Below are 20,830 nucleotides of genomic sequence, written 5' to 3'. Positions count from 1 at the left end.
CTAGTAGCTGGGATTACAGGTTTGTGCCACCACGCCCAGCTAATTTTTGTATTTTTACTAGAGATGAGGTTTCACCATGTTGGCCAGGATGGTCTCGAACTCCTGATCTCAAGTGATCCACCAGCCTCAGTCCCAAAGTGCTGGGATTATAGGCACGAGTCACCACACCCAGCCTGAATGATTACTTTTTCTTCTATAACTACTGTTTTGTAATTCTCTACTGAATTTTATAATTTTTTTTTTTTTTTGAGGTGGAGTCTCACTCTGTCTCCCAGGCTGGAGTGCAGTGGTGCCATCTTGGTTCACTATAACCTATGCCTCCTGAGTTCAAGCGATTCTCCTACCCCAGCCTCTCGAGTAGCTGGGATTACAGACACATGCCACCACAACCAGCTAATTTTGCAGTTTTAGTAGAGATGAGGTTTCACCGTGTTGGCCAGGCTGGTCTTGAACTCCTGACCTCAGGTAATCCTCCCGCCTCAGCCTCCCAAAGGGCTACGATTACAGGTATAAGCCACTGTGCCAGGCCAAATTTTATAATTTTTAAGGTACCTTTTTTTTTTTTTTTTTTGAGACAGATTCTCACTCTGTCACCCAGGCTGGAGTGCAGTGGCATGATTTCACCTCACTGTAACCTCCACCTCCCGGGTTCAAGTGATTCTTCTTCCTCAGCTTCCAGAGTAGCTGGGATTACAGTGTACGCCACCATGCCCAGCTAATTTTTGTATTTTTGGTAGAGATGGGGTTTTACCATGTTGGCCAGGCTGTTCACAAACTCCTGATCTCAAGTGATCTGCCTGCCTCGGCCTCCCAAAGTTCTGGGATTACAGGAGTGAGCCACTGAGCCCGGCCTGTAAACATTCCTTTAATGTTGTAACTGCCTATAAGATTGATATGGACCGGCCTGGTGGCTCACACCAGTAATCTAACACTTTGGGAAGCCGAGACGGGAGGATCACCTGAGGTCAGGAGTTCAAGATCAGCCTGGCCAACATGGTGAAACCCCATCTCTACTAAAAATACAAAAATTAGCTGGGCATGGTGGCGCACAACTGTAATCCCAGCTATTAGAGAGGCTGAGGCAGGAGAATCACTTGAACCTGGGAGGTGGAGGTTGCAGTGAGCCGAGATCACACCATTGCACTCCAGCCTGGGCAACAAGAGCAAGACTCCGTCTCAAAAAAAAAAAAAGGTTTTATATAATGTTATAAATATCAATCAGTTAAACGATTCCGCAATTGGAATTATGATATAATTTAATTTCTCTTATCCTGCCTTATCAATTATTTACATTTTATGAACCTTTGTTGGCACAATGTCCTTCTTAAAGTTATCTCGCTAATACACTCTCACTATTCATATTCTCTATTTATTTACTTTGGAATGTTTTTAATAGTTGTTAAATAATTGTTAAATAAATTATTAATCTCTCACCATCAGTTACTGCAGCATTTTTTTCCCTCACAATTATAATGATCTATTTATTCTTCAGCTGAATGACAGAATTTTCATTTTATTTTTTCAGAGACAAGGTCTCACTTTGTCACCCAGGTTGGAGTGCAGTGGCGTGATCGCGGCTCACTGCAGCCTCGACTTCCTGGGCCCAGGCGGCCCTCCCAGCTCAGCCTCCTGAGTGGCTGGAACTATGGGCACACACCACCATGTCCAGCTATAAAATATTGTTTTAGTAGAGACAGAGTCTCACACTGTTGCCCAGGCTGGCGTCAGCCACTGCACCTAGCCCTCACTTTTTTCTTATTTTCTGAGACAGAGTCTTGCTCTGTCACCCAGACTGGAGTGCAATGGTGCAATCTCAGCTCACTGCAACCTCTGCCTCACAGGTTTAAGTGATTCCCTGCCTCAGCCTTCCAAGTAGCTGGGATTACAGGCACCCACCACCATGCTTGGCTATTTTTTTGTATTTTTAGTAGAGATAGGGTTTCACCATGCTGGCCAGGCTGGTCTCGAACTCCTGACCTCAGGTGATCCTGACTGGCAGAATTTCAAGATAAGAGCAGACAGAAGATATTTTCTTCGAGGAGCGTCTACAATACTTACCTATATTTTGAAAGGGAATATACCTATATTAACACAATATCCTAATTATTATTCTTATTTATGATCCTGACATTAAGTTGACTACAGTGGTGACTTCTGCATTCACACGCACAAGTTCAAAGAAGCCAGAAACGGTGCTGAGGCCGGCACCTGGCTCCCTCCCCAAAGTCAGAGGAAATTTTGGCCAGATACTAGGGGTGAAGGTAAACTGTGGCACAAGCCTATCTAGCCTAAGAGCATGGACTATGGGGCTGGTTGGCCTGGGTTTGAATCCTCGTTCTGTCACTTACTGACTGTGTGGCCTTGGACGGGTTACTCTTTGTGCCTGTCTCCTGGTCCATAAAGTGGAGGTGATAAAGCACCTAGATCACTGGGTTGTGGTGAGAATTCTATGCGATAATATTTGCCGTGTGCCTATCTCATGTAAGTACAAGTGTGTAAATGTATGAGGCTGCTATTTTTAATTATTATTCATTTGTTACTGTGAAACTTAACTCATGACTCATGGCTTTTTTTTTTTTAGACAGAGTCTCGCTCTGTTGCCCAGGCCAATGTGCAGTGGGTGATCACAGCTCACTGCAGCCTTGATCCCCTGTGCTCAAGCAATCCTTCTGCCTCAGTCTCCTGAGTAGCTGGGACTACAGGCATGAACTACTACCCCTGGCGAATTTCCTATTTTTATTCTGTAGAGATGGGATCTGACATGATTTGCTTGTGTCTCCACCCAAATCTCATCTTGAATTCTAGTTCCCATAATCCCCACGTGTTGTGGGAGGGATGGGAGGTAATTTAATCATGGGGATGGCTGCCCCGGAGCTGCCATTCTCGTGATAGTGCGTGAGTTCTCACGAGAGCTGATGGTTTTATAAGGGGCTTTTCCCTTTTTGCTCAGCACTTCTTGCTGCTGCCATGTGAAGGACGTATTTGCTTCCCCTTCCACCATGATTGTAAGTTTCCTGAGGCCTCCTCAGCCACGCTGAACTGTGAGTTAATTAAATCTTTTTCCTTTATGAATTACCCAGTCTCAGGTATGTCTTTATTAGCAGTGTGAGAACAGACGAAGGCAGGGTCTCACTATGTTGCCCAGACTGATCTTGAACTCTTTTAAGTGATCCTCCTGTCTCGGCCTCCCACAGTGCTGGAATTTCAGTTGTGAGCCACTGTGTCTGGCCAGAAAATTTCATAATAATATAAATAACATCAACAACAAACAAGAATATAAATAACAGTTAATCGTAATTGGATATCATGCTTTATTTTATATGTGAGTTTTTAATTATCCAAGCACATTTTTTTTTTTTTTTGAGATGGAGTCTCACTCTGTCACCCAGGCTGGAGTGCAGTGGCTCGATCTCAGCCCACTCCAACCTCTGCCTCCCGGGTTCAAGCGATTCTCCTGCTTCAGCCTCCCAAGTAGTTGGGTCTACAGGCAGGTGCCACCATGCCCGGCTAATTTTTTGTATTTTTAGTAGAGGCGGGGTTTCACCATGTTGGCCAAGGCTGGTCTCAATCTCCTGACCATGTGATCTGCCTGCCTCCGCCTTCCAAAGTGCTGGGATTACAGGCGTGAGCCACCGCAACCGTCTCATCCAAGCACATTAAAAATAAAACTTTTAATTATGAAAATTGTCAAACATACACAAAAGTAGAAAGATCAGCATCAGGAGCCCTGGCGTGCCCACCTCACCTTCTGTGATGACCAATATTTTGCTTACTCATTGCACCAAGCACATTCAGTCCAAACCCCTGGAGTCACTAGTCACATGACAGGCAGGGCAGCACAGAGTCAGCCATTCCACAAAATCACCCGTCTCCAGGTGTGGCAGCTTTTAACTCTCTCTGAGAGGTGGACAAAGGGCTTAGGAATTTAGCCCCCAGTACAAATGCTTACACAGAAGAATCTTTCACATTTTTAATTCAGATTGTATTTTAACTCTTGGTATTATGAGAGGTACAGATCACGTCAGTTGCTTTTGGTCTTAGCTGTGCTCACAGTGTTGAATACTTGTGTGGCCAACAGATTGAGTAGAAAACCTCTGAAGTTGAGAGGTTTTCTGAAATTGAGCTCGAAAACCTCTGAAGTCAAAAGCCCAAGGTCAGATTCTTAACAAGGACCTTGTCTTGCCACATCAATATATTCAACTACTAAGACAGTCACACTCTCAGGCCCAGAGAATTGGGCCTGGCAGTGCCCTTCAAGCTCTGTTATATCATGGCCTTCATAGAAAGTGCAATATTTGGCCGGGTGCAGTGATTCACACCTGTAGTTCCAGCACTTTGGGAGGCCAAGGTGGGTGGATCACCTGAGGTCAGGAATTCAAGAACAGCCTGGCCAACATGGTGAAACCCCATTTCTACTAAAAATACAAAAAATTAGTTGGAAGTGGTGGTGGGCTCCTGTAATCCCAGCTACTTGGGAGGCCAAGGGAGGAGAATTGTTTGAACCCAGGAGACAGAGGTTGCAGTGAGCTGAGATTGCACCACTGCACTCCAGCCTAGGTGACAAGAGCGAAACTCCGTCTAAAAAAAAAAGGCCAGGTGCAGTGACTCATGCCTGTAATCACAGCACTCTGGGAGATGGAGGGGGGAGGATCACAAAGTCAGGAGTTTGAGACCAGCCTGGCCAGCATGGTGAAACCCCATCTTTACTAAAAATACAAAAAATTAGCCAGGCATGGTGACATGTACTTGTAAGCTCAGCTACTCTGCAGGCTGAGGCAGGAGAATTGCTTGAACCTGGGAGGCAGAGGTTGCAGTGAGCCGAGATTGCACTCTAGCCTGCATGATGGGGCGAGACTCCATCTCAGAAAAAAAAAGTGCAATGTTTTGGGACAGACGCTCCACCGGGGTAAGCAGATGAGGATGTTCACAGCCAGGTACCTGGGATCAGCACCCTCTTCATCTGTTTGAAGCCCATATGCCCTGCATGCTGGCTGAGAAGCCCTAGACTGAGGCAGGCGCTTCATATAGACCAACTCTTTTCATCCTTACAACTACCACACAGAGAAGGCTCCCAGTGTTCTCTCTTCATGATGGAAGACATTGAGAGACAGAGAAGTGAAGCAGCTTGCCCAAGATCACACAGCCGGAAACGGTCAGTCATCACTAGTCCAAGATTCTGGGTACCTACCTCCCCACCATTAGCCTCTCTAATAAACCTTTCCAGATTATCCCATGATTTCCAACTTAGTCAAACCATACCATGCATTTAAAAACTCAAGTTCAGGCCAGGTGTGTTGACTCATGCCTGTAATCCCAGCACTTTGGGAGGCCGAGGTGGGTGGATCACCTGAGGTCAGGAGTTCAAGGCCAGCCTGCCAACATGGTGAAACCCCATCTCTACTAAAAATACAAAAAATTAGCGAGGCATGGTGGCGTGCACTTATAATCCCAGCTACTCAGGAGGCTGAGGCAGGAGAATCGTTTGAACCCGGGAGGCAGAGGTTGCTGTGAGCTGCGATTGTGCCACTGCACTCCAGCCTAGGGAACAAGAGTGAAACTCTGCCTCAAACAAACAAACAAACCAACCCTCAAGTTCATGGCCGAGTTTTCCACCTTGTTATTTGCACACTTCCTCTATCTAATCTTTCCTTTTTAGATTTCAAACTGCTGGAGAGTTTGAAATCTAAATAAATTTGACCAAAACAAATGCGAAACACAGAGTAATGCTCAAATACCTTTGGCTAAAATGACCAGTCACATGACACCTGTTTGCCTCTATTCCTGTAGACTCTCAGAATGTTTGAAGATGATATAAACGGGGGGAAAGTAATGAGACCCTGTTTTATCAGATATGATTGGTCGCCAAAGTCCAGAAAAGAGGATACTGCTAAGTTTCTCATCTACACGAGATGCAGACATTGAATGGTTTAGCTTTCTTGTGCTTTTTTTACTCTCACACACTGGGAACGCCTTACTCTTTCTGGCCCCATTTCACATCTGTGTTTTGATCTCTGTGAATTCTCAAGAATGCAATGATATTACCCGAGTCACAGTTGAATGACCCTAAAACAAATAAGTAAACAAAAAGCTTCAGAAAGCTCACACACTTGTTATTACCTGAAATTGATGTGGGTATAGACTGACATCACCACCAATGCAGAATAGGCTGATGAAAAGCAGCATTCCTTGTTTTGCAAAGTTTTTGCCAGCCAGAACACAACACAAACCTCTCTCTGGGTTGGATGAATCACCTAAGTCAGGAAACAAAGTGATTTTAACGAGTAATAATCACAATGCCTTATCTTACTTGTAATATTTACCAAGTGTTCTTGATACCACCAAGGCCACAGTTCTAGAAAGAGGAGGGAGAGCCGACCTGGGAACATTCATTCAGTCCCTGCTATGTGCCACGTGCTTCCATCCACATGGTAAAAAAATCTCAGGCAGGAGTGAATTCTCAATTTCAAGATAAAGATACAGAGTCACCGAGATAAGGAATTTTCTCCAAATCATGCAGCTAGAGAATGGGGCACTGGAGCCCATGCTTTCTCTCCCCCATGCTGCCTCTTGGAGTTTCCCAAGAAAAGCTTTGAGAAATCATGAGAATTCACTAATTTCCCAAAGATTTCACTTTACCCCATACTTAACCAAAAAATAACATTTTCTCAAGATCCAAAACTGTTAACTTTATTGAAGAAGAGTAGTCAAGAGAACCAACATACTGGAATTGACACATCACGTGCTTTGATTACTAGAAAATATACATGATCTTGACACACTTTCCAGTATACTCCCCCAGGGAGATGTTGGAAACTGACATATCACAATGTTCATCGTCCCCCAAAATATAAATGGGTCTAACTCATGAGTTAAGAGGCAGACATTGACAACCTTGGGTAAACCCTGTTAGGGAGACATCTAAAGCAAAAGGGCGTGGAAAAGTTGAAAGCAAAAGGCGGGGAAAAGACAGCAAAAAAATATTAAACAAAAGAGAACTGGCATAACCACATCAGTATGACACACACACAAGGACTCTAAGACAGAAAAGGTTCCTATACAAAAATGAAATTTTCATGTTACCAAGAAGATATAATAATTCTAAATGTATGTGCATCTAATAAAAATGTCTCATACCATATACATTAAAAGCAACAGAGGCCAGGCATGGTGGCTCACACCTGTAATACCAGCGCAAGGGAGGCAGATCACCTGAGGTCAGGAGTTTGAGACCAGCCTGGCCAATATGGTGAAACCCTGTCTCCACTAAAAATACAAAAAAATTAGCTGGGCATGGTGGCAGGCACTTGTAATCCCAGCTACTCAGGAGCCTGAAGCAGGAGAATTGCTTGAACTGGAGAGGCAGAGGTTGCAGTGAGCTGAGATCGCACCATTGCACTCCAGCCTGGGTGCCAGAGCAAGACTGCATCTCAAAAAAAAAAAAAAAAAAAAAAATCAATAAACATATTTGAACAATTTGTTTAACAATTTTGATGTAATGAACATATATAAAACCCTAAAAGCAATTATTAGAGAATGTCCATACTTTTTAAGAACTCATAAAATGGCTACAAAAATTAATCAGATCTGAGGTCAGAAGGCATATCTCAACAAATTTCAAAAAATTAGTATCACAACCATCACGTTCTTTAAACAAAATGTGATTAAGTAGAAGTAAATAGCAAAAAGATAAATTATGACGTTCTTTTTCTTTTCTTGAGATGGAGTCTCGCTGTGTGCCCAAGCTGGAGTGAAGTGGTGCAATCTTGGCTCGCTGCAACCTCCAAATCTCCGGTTCAAGCAATTCTCCTGCCTCAGCCTCCCAAGTAGCTAGGATTACAGGCGCCCTCTACCACACCCAGTTAATTTTTGTATTTTAGTAGAGACGAGGTTTCACCATGTTGGCCTGGCTGGTCTTGAACTCCTGACCTCGTCATCCACCCGCCTTGGCCTCCCAAAGTGCTGGGATTACAGGTGTGAGCCACTGCGCCTGGCCCTATAAAGTTCTTGTGTATTGAAATTTAAAAACAGAATTCTAAATAGTTCATGGCTCAAATAATAAAAATTTAGAAATACTCAAAACAAGAATTTAAAAAATATTATTTAGAACTAGCATAGTGAAAGCTGCACTCAGAAGGAAATGCATAGTTTTAAATACATATATTTGGAAATAATACAGTTTGAAAAGTAACAAGCTGACTTCAACTAACAAAGGTACAGGCGGAAAACATAAATCCAAAGAAAGGAAAGGGAGAAGGTAATAAAAAAAGAGCAGGTAATTAATAGGGGGAATAATATCATACAGTAGATAGAATCAAGAAAGCTATATGCTGGCCCTTTGAAAAGTCTAATAAAATAGACCTATCTCTGGTACTATATTGATCAAGAAAAAAGAAAAGACATAAATATTTAACTACAAACCCAGCAGAAGGTATGTGACTACAAATACAGCAGAAATTTTAAAAATAAGAGAATAAACAGTTTTATGATGATATATTTGAAAATTAGATAAAATAGACAAATTTCTAGAAAAATATAATTATGCTGACTCGAGAAGAAATAGAAAGTTGGATAGTCCACAATTATTAAAGAAATCGAAATAGTATTAAAAATCTTGCCACAACAAAACACAGGCTCTGAGAGTTTTACAGGTGAATTGCTCAAAACTTCCATGAGACAAATATTCCAATCTAACAAAAATTCTTCCAGCACACACAAAGAAAGAGAACACTCTCCAACTCATTCTATGAGCTCAGTATAATTTTAATTTAAAAACTAGACAAGATCAGTAAGAGAAAAATCATAAACCAAGCTCATTCACAAACATAGGTCCAAAGTCTTTTTAACTATTAGCAAAATAGATCTAGCCATGTTTTAAAAAGATAATGTCATATTACTCCTGGAATGCAAGGATGGATTGATATAAAATCTACGTATGTCATGAAGAATTAACTTTACTCAAAGACAGATCTGGTATTTGTCTCACCACCTGGAAGTTAACCTCTAAACCCTTGAAATTTCCTGAGTAATAGGAGGGCCTTTGTTACTCATGGTGGGCTTTTTTGGCCACACCTGCTAGTTTATGCTAATGAGGTGACTCACAGTGGACCCTTTGGACCACACCATATAGTTTATGCTAATGAAATCATTCAGAGTGGAGGCTGACCATGCCAGAAAGTCCAACCATGTGATTAGAGGGTTAGGGCTCTGGGCCACTGAAAGCCAGATCTTGGCAGGGAGAGAGGAGGTGTGCACATCGTTAGAGATTGAGATCAGCCACATGGGCAGCAGCTCAATCATTCATGCCTATATAATGAAGCCTCAATCAAAATGCTGGACACCAAAGTTTAGGTGGGTGTCCTGGGTTGGCAATGCCCTGCATGTTGTCACACACTGATGCAAAGAGAGGATTGCATCCCTGAGAACACAAAAGCTTTCTGTTTGAAAACCTCCCAATTCCAGATTCTTCCCTTTGCACCTATTTCTTCTGTGGGCTGGTTCTCTTTCTATCCTTTTGCTATACTAACACTGTAATAGTAAGTATAGCATTTTCCTGAGTTTTGTGCATCGTTCTAGTCTGAATCCTGAGTTCTTGTCTGAACCTGAGGGAGTTCAGACTCCAGAATTTGTACCTGGTTGGTCTGAGAATGGCCCTGAGGACCCCTGAACTGATGATGTCAAAATTCTTGGGCTGACTTGGTAGTCTGGAGGACTGTGCCTGCCCTTAATCTCTAATTTAAGTAACTCCGGGCAGTCATTCACCACAGCAACAGACTGAGAATTCAATACATTCAATAAATCAACAGATTTAATCATCTCAATAGATGCAGAAAAGAGTGTTGACAAAATTTCCTACTCATTTTAATTAAGAAACCCACAAAAAACTTCAGTAGACTAAAAGAAAACTTTAACCTGATAAAGAGAATATACACAAACAACAACATAAATTAAATTAAGTTAATTTATTATTTATTTTTTGAGACAAAGTTTCCCTCCTTTTACCCAGACTGGAGTACAGCGGCACAATCTTTGCTTACTGCAACCTTCGCCTACCGGATTCAAGAGATTCTCTTGTCTCAGCCTCCTGAGTAGCTGGGACTACAAGCATGAGCCACCATGCTCAGCTAATTTTGTATTTTAAGTAGAGATGCGGTTTCACCATGTTGGCCAGGCTGGTCTCGAACTCCTGACCTCAGGTAATCTGTTTGCCTCAGCCTCCCAAAGTGCTGGGATTACAGGTGTAAGCCACTACACCCAGTCAGCAACATGAATTTTAAAACATCTGAATGTTCCCTTTAAGATTAAGATGCAAGACAAGAATGCTACTATATAGCTGCTGTTCCCAAAATATACTGGCATTCAAGATAATAACAAGAAAAATAAATTCCAAACATAAAGATTAGAAAGGAAGAAACAAGACAGTTGTTATTTGTAGATGATATGACTTTCTTTATACAAAACCAAAAGAATGTGTAGATATATTATTTAAAACAGAATGATAGTTCAGAAAGATGGCTGCCTGTAAGGGCCACAGGAAAACATCAGTTGCCAAGTAATAACGTAGATGAAACCTGGAAACAAGACGCAAAGCGGGGGGAAAAGTCCTAGAATACGCCAACACGATGCCGTTTCCGTAGGGCTCAAAAGCAAGCAAAACTAAGCAATAAACAAGCATGCATTTGAGGAAAAACTTTCTTTATACACTCATTTTTAAAACGATGTTCACAAAAAGGATATTCACCATAATATGGTCCTTAAAAGTCTTGAGGCCAGGTTTGGTGGCATACACCTGTAATCCCAGAACTTTGGGAGGCTAAGGTGGGAGGATTGCTTGAGCCAGAGAGGTCAGGGCTGTAGCATGCAGTGAGCCACCATCACACCACTGCACTCCAGCCTGATCACACCACTGCACTCCAGCCTGATCACACCACTGCACTCCAGCCTGATCACACCACTGCACTCTAGTCTGGGTGAGCCACGATCACACCACTGCACTCCAGCCTGGGTGAGCCATGATCACACCACTGCACTCTAGTCTGGGTGAGCCACGATCACACCACTGCACTCCAGCCTGGGTGAGGTGAAGAGTTTGAGACCAGCCTGGCCAACATGGTGAAACTCCATCTCTACTCAAAATATAAAAATCAGCTGGGCATAGCCGGGCACAGTGGCTCATGCCTGTAATCCCAGCACTTTGGGAGGCCAAGGTGGGTGAATCACGAGGTCAGGAGTTTGAGACCAGCCTGGTGAAGTTGGTGAAACCCCCTCTCTACTAAAAATTTAAAAAAAAAAAAAATTAGCTGGGCATAGTGGCACACACCTGTAGTCCCAGCTACTCGGGAGGCTGAGTCAGAAGAATTGCCTGAACCCGGGAGGTGGAGGTTGCAGTGAGCTGAGATCGTGCCACTGCACTCCAGCCTGGGTGACAGAGCAAGACTCCAATTCAAAAGAAGAAAAAAAGGAAGGAAGGAAGGAAAGAGCGAGCTCAATTCTGGACAGCCCCATGCCCACCTGCATGACAGAGTACTCTCAATGGCCAGGCAGTGTCCTGAGGCCTTCACTTGACCTTCCCATGTTATCACAGTTTTACAGGTGACCGTGCAGAGGCTAACTTCAGCACAGTGTCTGTCGCTGGCAGACAGTGGGGCAGGGATATTTGGGAAGAAGCTTCCTGAGTCCCAACCGTCCGCCCCTGGACCATCACTTTACGCTGCCATTGCTGGAGAGCTTTAAGTGAGGACAGTGCTGGGTGTCCGACTCCAAGCCCCTGCCCCGCTCCCGCAGGGGTGGAAGCCCTGGCTGGGCCCCAGCATCTCCTGATAGCTACTCTGGGCCTCCTCCTGGCCTGCCTGGATCCCACTTCTTAGAACAAAGGTGAGACTGGCCACCTGCTTGTTTGTACTCAGGACGAACTGTGTACACAGCCTGGTCCAGAAAACCTCCTACGCTCCCTGCAGCTTGCCTGTCCTGTGTCCCCAGGAGGCCGACGGGAGGGGAGCTGGTCTCTGTCCTGGAGCTGCCCCTGCCCTGGCCGCATTTCTGGATCAATGCCCAGTGACCAGAGGCCTGACGGTGCCACTGACCCACACGTTGGTGCCTCTTCCCCGAGGGGCTTAGATGTGGATGTTTTAAGGAAGGGAACAGCCTCCCCCCACCGCAACTTTTTTGATGAGGTTGAATTTAAACAGGATAAAACTTTGGCCCTTGTCACTTTTTTTTAAATGTTTTTAATTAAATCGCCTGGGTCACTGACACCCTGGGGAGACTAGGAAAGGCAGCCTTGCGTTTGTTAATGATACACCATCTGTTTGTTCACACTGTGTGGTCACATGATCTTTGCTCTGCAGAACGTCCTGTCTCACTGGCCTAAACCAGTTTGCGGCTGACATGCTCAGGATGAATGCCAGAAAATCTCTCTCTTTTTCTTTTTCTTTGTCTCTCTCTGTCTCCCCTTTCCTTTTTCCTTCTCTCTTTCTTTCTCTTATCCATTTTAAGACTCGCTGTTAAAGCTAAACTTGTTGGCAGAATTTGTATTAACTGTTTATGGCACTTCATCACCGGGTCCCACTGCAGTATTGCAGCCTCCAGGAAGTTGTCCTTAGCTCAGACAAATGGGGGAAATTTCAGGGTCAGGGGAAAGTCCATGACAGCAGGCCTTTGAGGGCAGCACCGCCCCAACACGGCGCTGGGGGAAGCGCGGACCCCCCAGGGCAGTGGAGGGTGAAGCCAGGGAGCCCCTTCTGACCCATCGCCAGTGGTCTCGTTGTGCCTCGTTTACTTTACCCAAACAATTCAAGACCATTGATTGACTCATCTCACATAATTGATTAAATCCATGAAGAGTGCCGCATCCTAGGTTTTTTTTTGTTTTGTTGTTGTTGTTATTGTTTGAGACAGAGTCTTGATCTGTCTCCCAGGTTGGAGTGCAGTGGCAAGATCTCAGCTCGCTGCAACCTCCACCTCCTGGGTTCAAGCAATTGTCCTGCCTCAGCCTCCTGAATAGCTGGGATTACAGGCGTGCGCCAGCACATCTGGCTAATTTTTTTGCATTTTTAGTAGAGATGGGGTTTCACCATGTTAGCTAGGATGGTCTCGATCTCCTGATCTCATGATCCTCCCGCCTCCGCCTCCCGAAGTGCTGGGATTACAGGCATGAGCCACGGCGCCGGGCGCATCTTAGATATTTTTAAGAGCTGAAAATTTTATTCGTTTTCGTGAAAATGGGGCCACAAAAGAAAAATAACAGAGGCCCAGATGTTGACCCTCTGGTGGAAAATGCCATGGCTAATTGAACCTCTCTCTCTCATGACTGAGCCTGGAATCCATGTGGCAGAAGATGAACGGCTGTGAAAGATGATTTAGAAAACGTTCAGAAGTCCAGCAACTCCAAGGTATTGGGGTGCCCTCAGACATTCTCAGCATAGCTTGTCTCTGAGAAACCAGTCCTTAGTCATTGCTTCATGAATAAGGTGACCAGTCACCACGGGAAGGGAGTGTGTCTTGTGAGTGGCCTTCTGAAAGGACAGGAGGTGACTGGAGCCACAGAGGAAGCTGTGGTTGTGGTCCCAGGAGATGGCTGAGCCACCAGGCTGGGGACACTCACACACGCAGGTCTCCGCATGGCAGGCGCTGGTTGCACGTGACACCATGCGCACGTGGACCTGTCTCTTCCAGTGACTGGAAGCCCCAGGGCCGCCCTGTTCTTCCCTTCTGTCAGATTTCACTTTCTGGTTGTAATTTGGGAAGGGGTTGTCCACATATTATCTGTCTGATTCCGTCACTTTTTTTTTAGACAGTCTCACTGTATCTTCACTCCGTACAAGTCATGACCATTGACTCACCTCACGTGACAATTAGATTAAGTCCATGAAGAGTGCCGCATCCTACCCATTTTTAAGAGTTGTAAGTTTCATTCTTTTTTATGAAAACTGGGCCTCAAAAGAAAAAATAACAGACGCCCAGATGATGACCCTCTGGTAGAAAACTCCAGTCCTAGGCTAGAGTACAGTGGTACCATCAGGACTCAGTGCAGCCTCTGCCTCCCGGGTTCAAGCGATTCTCCTGCCTCAGCCTCCCGAGTAGCTGGGACTACAGGTGCCTGCCACCACATCGGCTAATTTTTATTTTTGTATTTTTAGTAGAGACAGTGTTTCACCATGTTGGCCACACTGGTCTTGAACGCCTGACCTTAGGTAATCCACACACCTCGGCCTCCCAAAGTGCTGAGATTACAGGCGTGAGCCACACACACAGCCGATTCCATCACTTACTTGAGACTCTGATAAAGTTTAAGGTTTGTGGGTGCATTTGTGGGTGCATGTGTGTGTTTACACCGGCGGAGACTTTTTCTCTTTTTAGGGGAACCGGCCCACGTGGATGATTCATCTCTAGGTGTTTCACACTCTGGGCTTATGAAATTCTTTTCCAATCAGCAAAGAACTAATGGCCCAGAACTTTATCAACTTCTGATAGGAGTTTGCAGCCCATAAAACCCAGCTCAGCACACTCCCCGCAGAGAAAACATCTGCACCTGGGCTTCTTGGCCCAGAAGAAGGTGATGTAGTCACTTCAGAGTAAAGTGTAGCCATTGTTTGTCCTCTGCCTCTGTCTTGGTCGGGATGGACCGCCTGCAGGGGCCCTTACTGGGATATTGTTTCTCTGATTTATCTTTTACCTTCAAGTAAAAAGCAATAAGCAATGCTAATTACAGTATTTTCCTGAAATTCAGTCCACACCTTAATGCTGAAACCATTCTGGTAAATTAACTCATACTGGTACTAAAATAATCCGTGTCATTATTTCTAAAGAATGAGATTAATGAAAGTTGCAGAAAACAGTGTGATCTCCAGCAATAAAGGGATGTGGAGGGCTTTTTTATTTTATATGTATAAATAATGACTTGAATAGAGATGGGGTTTCACCATGTTTCCCAGGCTTGTCTCGAACTCCTGGACTCAAGTAATCCACCCACCTCAGCCTCCCAAAGTGCTGGGATTACAGTCATGAGCCACCATGCCCAGGTGTGGAGTGCTTTTCAATCTCTAGTCTGGCTTCATGGGTGAGCACTTGGTCATGTATAAGACAGACAGGGTGACACCGTCACCCCCATCCCAAAGGTAGCTCCTTGGACAAGAACATAATTCACTCTGAGAGGCCTTGGCCATTGCTGCACTGGAGCTGTGCTAGAAACACACCAGCTGTCTTTTTCTTCTTGTGCACCAGAATTGGACAATCGCGTGATCCAAAAAGAGCAGGGATATTTTACCGCTGGATTCATTTCAAAGAAGCATTAAACACAGAGTGAGAAATCCAAATTCACCCAAGAACTATAATAAAGTGCTCAATAATGGAATATCTCCCTGGAGAGGGAGGCTGAGTAATGATTACTCTCGAAGCAGTTTTACTCCTGGAACTAAAACCGAGTGGGAATGTCATCTTTGCAAGTAGCCATCTCAGTTAAAGCTTTCCAGGGGGTGGCAGGTACCTGCCTCTGGTTGTTCCCGGCCCCCTCCCTTCCTCCACCCTCTGTCTACCCATCCCCTCGTCCTCAGGTCCTGGGTCAACCCCGCCCCCTGCAGCAGTCACTCCAGCTCCTGTCCTGAGTGAACTCCCATAGAACTGTTGGTCAGACAGGCTAGATCAGGCATGGGCCCACACAACCTCCAAGATCCATAGGGTCTGCCCAATATGATCCAGAAGGTTCTCATTGGCAGGGTCATCCAGGCAGAGGGAGACATGATCTGCCATACACTCCCACGGCCACTGCAGCATAGGGAAGAAAACAGGACAAAAAATGCACTCTGGCTCTTAGAGCTTTGTATTAGTCTGTTCTCACACTGCTATTAAAAAATTGCCCAAGACTGGGTAATTTATAAAGGACAGAGGTTTAATCGACTCACAGTTCTGCATGGCTGGAGAGTCCTCAGGAAACTTACAGTCGTGGCGGAAGGTGAGGTGAAGCTGGCACCTTCTTTACAAGGTGGCAGATGGGAGGACAGAGCAGGGGAAATTGCCATCATAAAACCATCAGATGACATGAGAACTCCCTCACTGTCATGAGAACACACAGGGGAACCCGCCCCCATCATCCAGCCACCTCCCGCCAGGTCCCTCCCTTGACACCTGGGGATTACGATTCCAGATGAGATTTGGGTGGGGACACAGGGCCGAATCATAGCAAGCTTCCACCCAAAGCGACAGACATCACTGGACTCAGATTGCATTGGTCAGAGTAAGTCACGTGGCCACCCCAACCGTAAAAGGAGTGGGGAGTGCAATCCTATGGAAACTTAGAAGAGAAGAACCCTGGTTAGGCACAGTGGCTCATGCCCGTAATCCCCAGCAGGCTTTGAGAGGCCGACGCAGGAGGATCGCTTGAGGCGAGGAGTTTGAGACCAGCCTGGGCAACACAGCGAGACCTCGCCTCTACAAAATAAAAAAATTAGCCACATGGGGTGGCACATGGGTGGCACATGCCTGTAGTCTTACCTTTCTACTCAGTAGGCTGAAGCAAGGGAATCACTGGAGCCCAGGAGTTCGAGGCTGCACTGAGCCACGATTGTGCCACTGCACTTGAGCCTGGGCAACGGAGCAAAGGACCCTGCCAAAGAAAAAAAAAAGGCCATGACAATTTGTTAATGAACTCTAATGACTACCACAGGCTCCATCACATGCCATGCTGTCATTTTAGGAACGACAGCATCCAAACATCATCACGAGGGAGCTCTCCAGGCTAGAGGAAGAGGGGGCCTGCGTGGCCAGCCGGGGTGGTTGAGTGGACGCTGGCATTCAAAGGGATGACTGACGAAAAGTAGAAACAACCCAAATGTCTGTGAACTGAGGAACAGACAGACAAAATGTGGCCGGGCGCGGTGGCTCACGCCTGTAATCCCCGCACTTTGGGAGACCGAGGCAGGTGGATCATGAGGTCAGGAGATCGAGACCATCCTGGTCAACATGGTGAAACCCCGTCTCTACTAAAAATACAAAAAATTAGCTGGGCATGGTGGCACATGCCTGTAATCCCAGCTACTCAGGAGGCTGAGGCAGGAGAATTCCCTGAACCCGGGAGGTGGAGGTTGCAGTGAGCCGAGATCACGCCATTGCACTCCAGCCTGGGTAACGAGCAAAACTCCGTCTCAAAAAAAAAAAAAAAGACAAAATGCAGCATATCTAAACAATGCAATCTCACTCAACAAGAAAATGCCGCGCTGATACATGCTATCACATGGGTGAACATTGAAACGTGACGCTGAGTGAATTAGTCACGAAAGACTACATATTGTGTCATTCCACGTACGCGACATGTCCAGGATACGCAGATCTACAGAGGCAGGGAGTAGATTAGTGGTTGAGCAAAGCTAGTGTGGTGGGTGGGGGTGAGGTTATAGAGAGGGACTGTCAAGGGACACGAGAGTTTCTCTCGGGGATGATGAAAATCTAAACTTTTTGTCGTAACAGTTGCACAACTCTGAATGTGCTAAGCACCACTGAGTTTTATGCTTTAAATGGTGAATGTTATGGCATGTGAATTATATCTCAAAGATGTTTAGAAGCCAATCAACTGAATAAGTTATCACTGATCAGAAAAGGTGAAATCATTTGTGATCATCTTCTCTAAAGACAATTTCCATGTTATCTATAATAGATATGGGCCAGGAATTGAAAAATGATTCCAGTTTTTTCTTGAAAAAAACAAAGAAAATGCAGAGTTTGTGCAGAGGTAATATGTCGGTAGGAAGATAGATTAGCATCAGTTCTGTGGAAAGCAATTAGGTGTATATATATACATATGTATCAATAATCCAAAATGTTAATGCGACTTTGTGTCTATGACATTTCAAATGCCCCGTGATGTACACACGCTGTTTCATACCATGACAAAAGTAAACAGTTTCAAATGGAAAAGAATCAAAGGGGTGGCTAAGGCCGAGGCAGCTTGTTCAGTTCTACACAATGACTTCTTTCTCATTCACAGTCATGCCTCTGGTGCCTGGCACGGTGTTGGGCACAAGTAGGTGCTCAAACAATGACAATAATGATAAGTAGTGATGATAAATTAAAAATAATAAACACTGCTCGAATAGACAGAGTCTCACTCTGTCGCCAGGCTGGGGTGCAATGGTGTCATCTTGGCTCACTGCAACCTCTGCCTCCCTGGTTCAAGTAATTTTCCTGCCTTAGCCTCCCAAGGAGCTGGGATTACAGGCATGAGCCACCATGACCAGCTAATTTTTGTATTTTTAGTAGAGACGGGGTTTCACCATGTTGGCTATGATGGTCTCGATCTCCTGACCTTGTGATCTGCCCGCCTTGGCCTCCCAAAATGCTGGGATTATAGACGTGAGCCACCGTGCCCAGCCGCTCGCTTCCTGCAGTCTTGTGATGTAAGTTGTGTGCCTCTAACTTACTGCAACCTCCACCTCCCAGGTTCAAGTGATTCTTCTGCCTCAGCCTCCCAAGTAGCTGGGATTACAGGCGCCCACCACCATGCCGAGCTAATTTTTTGTGTTTTTAGCAGAGACGGAGTTTCACCATGTTGGCCAGGCCGGTCTCGAACTCCTGACCTCAGGTGATCCACCTGCCTCAGCCTCCCAAAGTGCTGGGGTTACAGACGTGAGCCACCGTGCCTGGCCCCTATATCTTAAGCTTTCCGAAAAGATAGAGTATTTTCCAAGTAGTCTGTCTTATCCTTCTGTGTCTCATTAATTTAACAAACATGTCCTGTGCTCAGCACAAGACTTCTCATAGGGAGATGAAAAAAAAAAAGAACCCAATTGCTGTTCCCTATAGACTGTAGGGGTAAAAATAGAACATTTTGTCTCGGATGAACTCTAGGGGTAAAAACATAAGCAACATGAACGCTATAGTCCAATGTAAGAGAACATTCACAAAACAATGGAAATGCAAGTGGGAATGTAAAGGGAACCAAGAAACTTTTCCCCAAGGAAATGAGATTTCATCTGGGCCTTCAGGAGAAGGCAGCTAATAGGCAGAAAAGGGAAAGCCAGGCACTGGCAGTAAAGGAACTAGGTGAGAAAAGCATAAACTGGAAAGTGACTTTTTTCCTCTGGGGTGGAGAAGAGCAGGGATGGCCTAACTTAAAGGGCCGGAGAGTAAATATTTTAGACTTTGTAGGCCACATATGAACTCTATCGCATATCTTGGGTGGGGGTGTGCGTGTGTGTGTGTGTGTGTGTGTGTGTGTGTTTTAAAACCCTTTTAAAATGTAAAACCGTTCTTAGCTCAAAGGCCATACAAAAATAAAAACAAGCTGAGATACACCCTCTAGGATGGCTATAATTAAAAAGGCAGATAATAATAAATGTTGGCGAGGATGTGGATAAATGGGAACCCTCATACACTGCTGGCGGGAATAGAAAATGGAGCAGCCGCTGTGAAAAACCGTCTGGCAGTTCCTCAAAAAGTTAAACCTAGTGTTACGTTAACCCAGTCCCCAGCAGTTCCACTTCGGGGTATGTATACATCCAAGAGAACTGAAAACACACGTCACACAAAGATCTGTACCTGAATGTTCACAGCAGAATATGCAGAAGAGCCCAAAAGTGGAAGCCACCCAAAGGTTCGCCAGCTGATGAATGAACGGATGAGTACGATGTGGTCTACCCATAGGCGGAAGATTATTCAGCCATAAAAAGAGATGAAGTTCTGATACATGCTACGGTACGGATGAATCTTGAAAACACTCTGCTGAGTGAGAGAAACCAAGCACAAGAGACCACAATTGTATGATTCCATCTATGAGAATGTCCACAGCAGGCAAATCTGCAGAGTGAGAAAGTGGGTCAGCGGTTGCCTCGGGCTGGATGGCTGCAGGATGTGGAGGGCGGCTGCCGGTGGGTACAGCGTTTCCTTGAGGGGTGATGAGTCTATCTGCAATTTGATAGTGATGAAGGTTGCACAGCTCCATGAATATACTAGAAGCCACTGAATTACACACTTCAAAAGCATAACAAAATAGAATAAAAGTGTGGACCAGGCATGGTGGCTCATGCTTCTAATCCCAGCACTTTGGGAAGCCAAGGCAGGAGAATCACTTGAGCCCAGGAGTTTGAGACCAGCCTGGGCAATATGGCAAAATCCCATCTCTACAAAAAAAAAAAAAAAGCTGGGTGTTGTAGCCTTTGCCTGTAGTCCCAGCTACCTAGGAGGCTGAGGTGGGAGGATCCCTTGAGGCTGAGGCTGTAGTGAGCTATGATTGCACCAATGTGCTCCAGCCTGGGCAGCAGAGTAAGATCCTGTCTCAAAAAAAAAAAAAAAAAAAGTGTGAATTCTATGACATATAAATTATATCTCAATTTTTTAACTTTTTGGGTTTTTTTTTCTTAAACAGGCCAAGAGCCATCATTGCAAGCCCTGGGTTAATGACAGGAGCCCCAGGAGGGACGGCGCCATGGGGACTCCACGGCCTTGGAGGTCATGCTAAGGGACTTTGACTTGGTCCTTTGGGCAATGGTAAGGGGACATCAAACCTCTAAGCATAAAAAAAAAAAAGATACATTTTCAATAAAATTTTAATTGTTTATGTTAAAAAGAATTTAGAATAAAGAGTACTGTTTTATGATTTAAAAAAAAAGGTCTCACCGTGGAAGAAACGTCATCACAAATGCTTTTATGGAAGGCTGGAGGCAGGAAGAACAGCCAGGTGGCTGTCGTAATATCACAGGAGGGGCAGGAAAGCTTGGACTTGGGCACCAGCAGAGGGAGGGACAGGGGAAGGTCTGGTGCTGTTCAGGTGGAAGAATCAGTCAACTTGGTGAGTCACTAGTCGAGAGTGTAAGGGAAAGAGAGAAGGCCCAGATGGGTTCTAGGT

At 45.1% G+C, this 20,830-nt stretch overlaps 1 long non-coding RNA gene across 1 annotated transcript; it reads left to right on the top strand.

The window, feature by feature from the left end:
* The first annotated feature begins 13,304 nt into the window (after positions 1 to 13,304).
* On the top strand, positions 13,305 to 20,524 carry LOC110568070 (uncharacterized). Its single transcript, XR_002478395.2, has 3 exons — positions 13,305 to 13,388; positions 13,790 to 13,899; positions 20,351 to 20,524. It is a non-coding gene; the product is annotated as an uncharacterized LOC110568070 (long non-coding RNA).
* The last annotated feature ends 306 nt before the right edge of the window (positions 20,525 to 20,830 follow it).

Source organism: Aotus nancymaae, unplaced genomic scaffold (genome assembly GCF_030222135.1).
Source record: "Aotus nancymaae isolate 86718 unplaced genomic scaffold, 86718_ANA_hifiasm-v0.15.2.pri h1tg000053l, whole genome shotgun sequence".
NCBI lineage: Eukaryota > Metazoa > Chordata > Mammalia > Primates > Aotidae > Aotus > Aotus nancymaae.
This window is presented reverse-complemented; position numbering and strand designations above follow the sequence as displayed.